The sequence below is a fragment of the Hipposideros armiger genome, unplaced genomic scaffold, assembly GCF_001890085.2.
Source record: "Hipposideros armiger isolate ML-2016 unplaced genomic scaffold, ASM189008v1 scaffold_193, whole genome shotgun sequence".
NCBI lineage: Eukaryota > Metazoa > Chordata > Mammalia > Chiroptera > Hipposideridae > Hipposideros > Hipposideros armiger.
This window is the reverse complement of record NW_017731543.1, coordinates 2,790,870-2,797,419: the sequence shown is the minus strand read 5'-3', so window position 1 is coordinate 2,797,419 and position 6,550 is coordinate 2,790,870.

The following is a 6,550-nucleotide window of genomic DNA, read 5'->3' as shown; positions in this document are numbered from 1 at the left end:
CGTCCATGGGAGGTCACGCGTTTGATGTGGGTTCTTGAAGCAGGCCCACCTGTTCACCGACTGACACTCTTTCCGTGGTCGCACTGGCTACCGTGGGGACAGCCGGCGTCACCTCTCCTGCTGACCTTGGCACCCTCTCCCCATCTTCCTTTCCCGCCCGGCTGGCCCACATCTGTGCTTTCTCAAAAGGTGTTTCAAGAGGAACTCCAACAGGCTGGTTCTGTGGACTTGGCCCTTCCCAGCCTTCCTCTCCGTGTTGAGGTGCAAAGCTGTCCATCAGTCAGAAGTAAGGAAGCTGGGAACTGCCGAACCAGATGCCTTCAGGAATGCAGGCTTTGAAAACAGCGGCCGGCCAGCGTTCTCTCTGCGCCCTGTGGGAATGAGTAAACACATTGCTGTGATGGTCTTAGAGAGTTAAACCACCTACATGCTGGACCCTGTCTTTGGCACCAGAAGGGTCTCTCTGTGTGGAGTGCTCTGGGAAAGGGGCCCTATGCCAGCGCGGAGCCAGCCCTCAGCGAGATTAATGACCCGTCTCACTCCCCATCGGGCTCTGCCGGCGGGAGCGGCCGTTGCCGGACACCGAGGAGGCATCCAGAGATGGACGGAGGCAGTGCCAACACTCTCAGGAGGGGGCCGAGCACTGCTGTTTTTCTTCTCTCTCTCTCTCCCTCTCTCTCTCTCTCTCTTTTTTTTTTTTGCATTGTCAGCATGTGCTGCCACGAATCCACATTTATTTATCAAGTTCCATGTTGGGGGTATTTCATTTTACTCTCCTGCATCTCCATTTTTCATCTGCAAATAGATACAGTCAGTCACGTCCTGCAGCTGGATGGTGACACTCTGACTCCACAAACAAGAAAGTAACAGGTTGGGGGGCCGAGTGGTGCGATGGTTAAGAGCTGGCTTGGGACGCCAGAGGGCCCCGGTTCAGATCCCACATGAGGGCCAGTGACACTGCCCTCCACAGCTAAGATGCTGAACAACAGCTCAGCCTGGAGCTGGGCTGCTGTGAGTCGCTGGAGACGGCGTGGGCTGCAGCCCCTGTGGCAGTGGGTTGCCATGGGCTACCGTGTGTAGCCAGCAGCCGCAGTGAGCGGCCGTCCAGAAGCCGGCGACTGATGTGCCTCACCCGGGAAGAGCGCAATGATGGTGCCAACTTGGGCCAGTGAAGCAACGTCCTCCACAACTAGACTGAAGAACAAAAGGACAGCAACTTGTCTGTTCCCCTTCCTCAATCCCCCAGCACTGTTCCCATCCCCCAATTCCCCAATAAAATCCTAAAAAAAAAACCAAACAGTAACAGGTCAAATCAGTAAATGTTATGCTTTCCTGTGCTGTTTAATAGGATGTGTTCACTCATTATAATTATAAAAGTAACGTTGTTAATTCTGCACAATTTGAAATACATAAAATTTTATGTTTGATAATATATAATATATAATTATACATAATATAGACATATAAGTATATTATATATTATATAAAATTATATATATATCTTGCTTGCTCTAAAATACTCTTCTGGCCTACGGCCATGCCACCCTGAACGCGTCCGATCACGTCTGATCTCGGAAACTAAGCAGGGTCGGGCCTGGGTAATACTTGGAGGGGAGACCGCCTGGGAATCCCAAGTGCTGTAGGCTTTACCTCCTCCTTAAAAAAAAAAAATATATATATATATGTGTATATATATATATATATATATACACATATATATATATATAATATAAAAAATAAAATACTCTTATACTCTTCTGGAGGTCAGTTATAGGATTATAGGTAATTTGTATTTTATTATACATGCTTTTCTATAATCTAAAAATTTTACAGGATATATAGGATATATTTTATATTGATTACACATTAATTTTTTACATAATATAATAAATATCTACATATAAAGTGGTATCATCTTGCATATAAAAGCCGGGCTTCCAGAAAGATACCATGAAAAGCACGGTGCTATCCTTTCAGGAGGCATAACGTATTTTCCTCCTTCTTGTTTCCGGGAATCTTCTAATCTACTTGTAAAGCAGTAAGTATTTGAAAAAAAAACAACCATACTAATAAAATGCTTGAAGGTGAGTTCATAACGGTAGAAGCTCGACACTACCAGTAGATGGATGACTAGTCAGCGATGACCTCAATGGGCAGCAGTGTAATCGCTCTGCGGAGAGGCAGGGGTGAGCCAGAATTCTCACTTTTACTGACGGTCTGTAGTCTGGGCGGTGCTTTAACATAAGGGCTTATGGAAACCCTTGTATTTCATCTAACAGCTCCAGAATACCAGCTTGTCCTCTCTCTCTTACAGACCTTGAAGCAGTGAGAACGGGGAATGTGCTGGAGGTTGCACAACGTGGCTGGGAGGCAGAGAATTTGAGCTGGCACTGCTGGGTCAGGTCAGGTCAGGGCGTGGCCAGCAGGTGGACACGTGTGGAGTTTAGGAAACTGAATGAACGCATTGATTGGAAAGAATGATTCTCACAGAGAAATGAGACAAAGGTAATGGATAGCACAGTGTCCTGTAGGAGCCAGTCCCTACTTGGGGAGAGGGCCGTCCGTGTCGTCAGCTGTAAGAACCCCATGAGGTAATTTAGGAAAGTGTCCACACTTAGCCAGCTTTCAACAAATGGCATCGTTACTCCCACAGGATGTGAACCTCAGCACACCTTGACAGAATCAAGGGTGTGACTTCGGGGTCCATGCCAGCCTGGAAGGGACACCCAATGATGCCCTCAGGCCATGTCCTGGGTTCTTGTTTGAATCGATGTCTTTGGTGAGGAACTGATGTTTCTCAAGCAGACACTCCGATGACGAATGCACAAGCGTGGCGATTAAGAGAGTTAACGAAGAAAAGGTCTAAACAGTCACAGTCAGCTGGGCGATGGATTGAGTTCACTCTCAAAATTAATTATGTAGATGTACATAGTCACAAAGTCCTTATGGGAGAATTTACACACGTACGTGCGGGCACACACACACACACTCACACTCACACACACACACACACACACACACACACACACATTGTGAACACGAAACAGAAGAGGCCAGAGGAGAGGGTAACAGGAAAGAATTTCATTATATTTCCTGTGTAAGTCCGGGGGCCACCAAAATTGAAAGAGAAGACATAACAAGTTTTGGTGCCTGAGTTAATCAACAGATATCGCAGAATGTGTAAAGTATTTCTTTGTGTAAAACCCTTGTTATACATTTACAATGAAAAAGGGTATAATCTCTTGTTTCTAGAGAAACACACCCTGTGTAGGAGGGAGGGCTCTACGGAGAAAGAAGGATGGTGTTCGAAGCGAAGCCACAACGTCACACCCCGACTAGCTGTTCCGAAGTTGGAATTTCGGTCACAGGTCAGACAAAGGTCGTATATTCAGCTGTTAGCATGTTGAGTTTAAGCTGAGTCTTCTGAACAGAAATGTTCAAGAGGTTTTGCCAATAAAAAGCTGGGAGTCAGGGGAGAGGTCGGGGCTGGAAAAGTGGAATTAAGGGTCAGCCTTGTCAAGGAGTTATCTAGCGGTGGCAGAATAATCCAAGTAATTCAGAATTAGGGTAAAGCAGAGGCAAGGTTGAGAATGACATACTGGGTGACGGGACTATTTAAGCGAACACAGGTGGGAGGGAGTGAAAGGGACTGGGAGGTCTGGGGGTGAGGAACCAAAGTGCGTATCCACGTGGGAGTGGGTGGGTGGGGTAAGGTTGTTCCCAGCAAGGTTGTCACAGCAGCCATGGTGGTGGGAAGCACAGGACACATGGCTGAGGACATTGGCTAGGAGCCATCAGTGACCCTGGGGGGTGGAGAACAAGAGCAACAGAGAGGGGAAGTCGAGTCACAGAAACTCAAGGAGAGGTTGGTGAAGAAAGGGCTCACACCGTCACCTTGGGAAGCTCGTCCAGAAGGAGACAGGAGCCTGGCAGTGCTGCCAAGCACAGTCAGTGATGTGGGCTTCTCAAGATGGAGAAAGATGACTCGAGGCAATCACGTGTGGGGAGGGACATTAGCTAGCACTCAGTGTCAGAGAACATCAGTGACTCTTTTAGGGGACATCAGAAATCACCTGTGGTGATCTCCAGAGACAGTCTTGCTCCCAAGGAGAAGACAGAAAATCTAAGCAGCAGTGTATAGGACCAGGGTGGACAGAGGAGCACAGAGGACACCAGGGTTCAAGGTCTAGGCTCTGTGAGGTGGTCAACCGCAAAGCTAACGTCCAATTTGTCCTGGAACCAGATGGGACCCAGAGGAGCTGATGGATGGGCTGTGGTGCTGCCACGGCTGTAGACAGGAACGTTGACAGAACAGAGTGGAGAGCCAGACGCTGGCCCTAGGAGGTATCATTTTCAAAGAAACAGATGCAAGTATTTGGGGAGAGAATTATTATTTAGTACATGATATGAGGGTGCTTGATTATTTCAAATGAGGAGGGAAATCCAGTAGAATTGCAAAGGAATGGGATAAAAGAAACCTGGCATTGGTTCAGTGTTACTTCTAAGTGGTCATTTCATAGAGGCGATTGAGTTTGATCCCAACGACTGCTCTGTGAAGAAAGAAAGCAGCATCAAGTCCATGGTCTGCGCTGAGGACACTGAAAGTTCAGAGGGCCCGAGGCTGTCCCCACCTTGCTGAGGTCAGAGGGTTGGAGCCCAGGCAGGGGGCCTGGCAAAGCCCGTGCTTGTCTCACAGTGTTTGATTTGGGTTCTGGTGGCCAGAGCGGTCACGGCACTTTCAGGAGAATGGCCTGGTTCCCCAGCGTGGGTCAGGTGACAGAGAGGAGGCCACAGAACACAGCGCTGGAGCTGGGGAGATCTGAATCCAATTGAATCATGTGGACCCTCAAGGAACGAAGTTATGAACTCCACCTAGCTTCTCTAATAATCAAAATTACTTCCCGACAACTTACCCAATAAAGCAAAATTGAAGCCCTAATAACAGACTAGGAGATACTCTGAACTGCAGGCACACTGGTTTTGTGTCACTCAAGCTGCCCTGAACATCGTTAATCGTATGTTTTTAAAGTGTAACGTGCTTTAGGATTTTATGTGAGCCCAGAGCTCCATTGTTTATATAATCAGACGGGTGTAGTTGACACTGGAAGTGTCACCCAGATGTCCCTTCAGGGGCAAACAGCTCATTTCCCTGGCTGATGGGAATCAGGTCAGCAGACAGCCCTCCGCCGTCAGCCGTCCACAGGGACGTCTCAGGCACTGAACACCGCCCCACCCCACACACCCCTCCTTCCTGGGGCAGCCGACCCCTCACCCCCAGCTGAGGAAACTCTAAGGAGCCGTCTCACTTCCGAGTCAGCTAAGGGCTCAGCCCAAATCCTGAAGGACAGTCCAGCCCCCTGCCCAACCCCTGCTCCCCCTCCAGCTTCCACAGCTGTCAATGCAAAAGCACCCCAATGGAGACCCTCAACCTGAATCTGTCCCCTCCCATAACAATTAGGGGACTCGATCTGCAGCCAGTAGGAGCCGAGAGGTCCAAGTCTCTTCTTGTTCTGTTTCTCATTGTTCCTCTCCTCATACTCGGCTCCCATCACAAAAATGTTCTCAGAATGAAGCGTATATTATGTTGTGGATGAAGGGATACATAACTTCTTACCAGCACGTGGCGCTTTGGCTGTGGACGGTCCGTGCGTAGGCGGAGGGGCTGAGTGATTGCTCACCCCTGGAGCTCCCATGGCCACCTCCAAGTGCAGCTCCCCAGGTGCTCCATCGGCTGATCTATTTCACCCAGTTTGCCCTACTTCCATTTTGTTTTCTATTTCTGTACGTTTCGCGTCTTTGGAAGACTTTGAATTTTTTTCTAGTAAGATAAGCAAACAAAAGAGAGGCTGGGTGGAGTTACCGGGCTGTTTGCGTCCTGTGACAGCTTGTCTTCTCCAGAGTGGACAGGATATGCTGCCACTAGTGGCTCCTGTCACATAGTTCCCGACAACCGTGTGCTAGCTCGTTTGCTCGTGAAATGTCCAGAGAAAGACCTAGTGAATGCATTACGCCCAACACACGTCCATGTCAAACCCTGTAAGATGGGTAACCGCTCCCATGATCCACTTTTTCAAAGGAGTAGAAACGTCACCGAGGCAGTGCAGTGCCCCAGGTGCCCGTCCTGTCGTACTGCCCCATTTACCCGGTGTGGCCCATGCTAATTACCGTGTGTGTTTCTAGCTTTGCTCCCTCTCTGTTCATCCACAAGCCTGGTAGACAGCTGCTTCACATACTGTTTTATAAACACGGCATTGCCCGGCAGCTCTCCTGTAACTCACTTTCAGTTGTTCTGTGTTACATTTTGAAACGTCAGTGCTTCAGACATTTTCTGTAAAGGGCCAGATAATAGTTATTTTAGCCTTTGTGGGCAGCTACTCAGCTGTGTCCTGTAAAGTGGACGTGGCCGCTGACAATGCGTTAGCTAATGGGCTTGGCTGTGTTCCAATCAAACTTTATTTACAAAAACAGGCAGCCAGCCAGGTTGGGCGTGCAGGCTCCAGTCTGCAGAGCCCCGCTCAGACGAAGCCCATTGTTCACGCTCCTGGGAAGT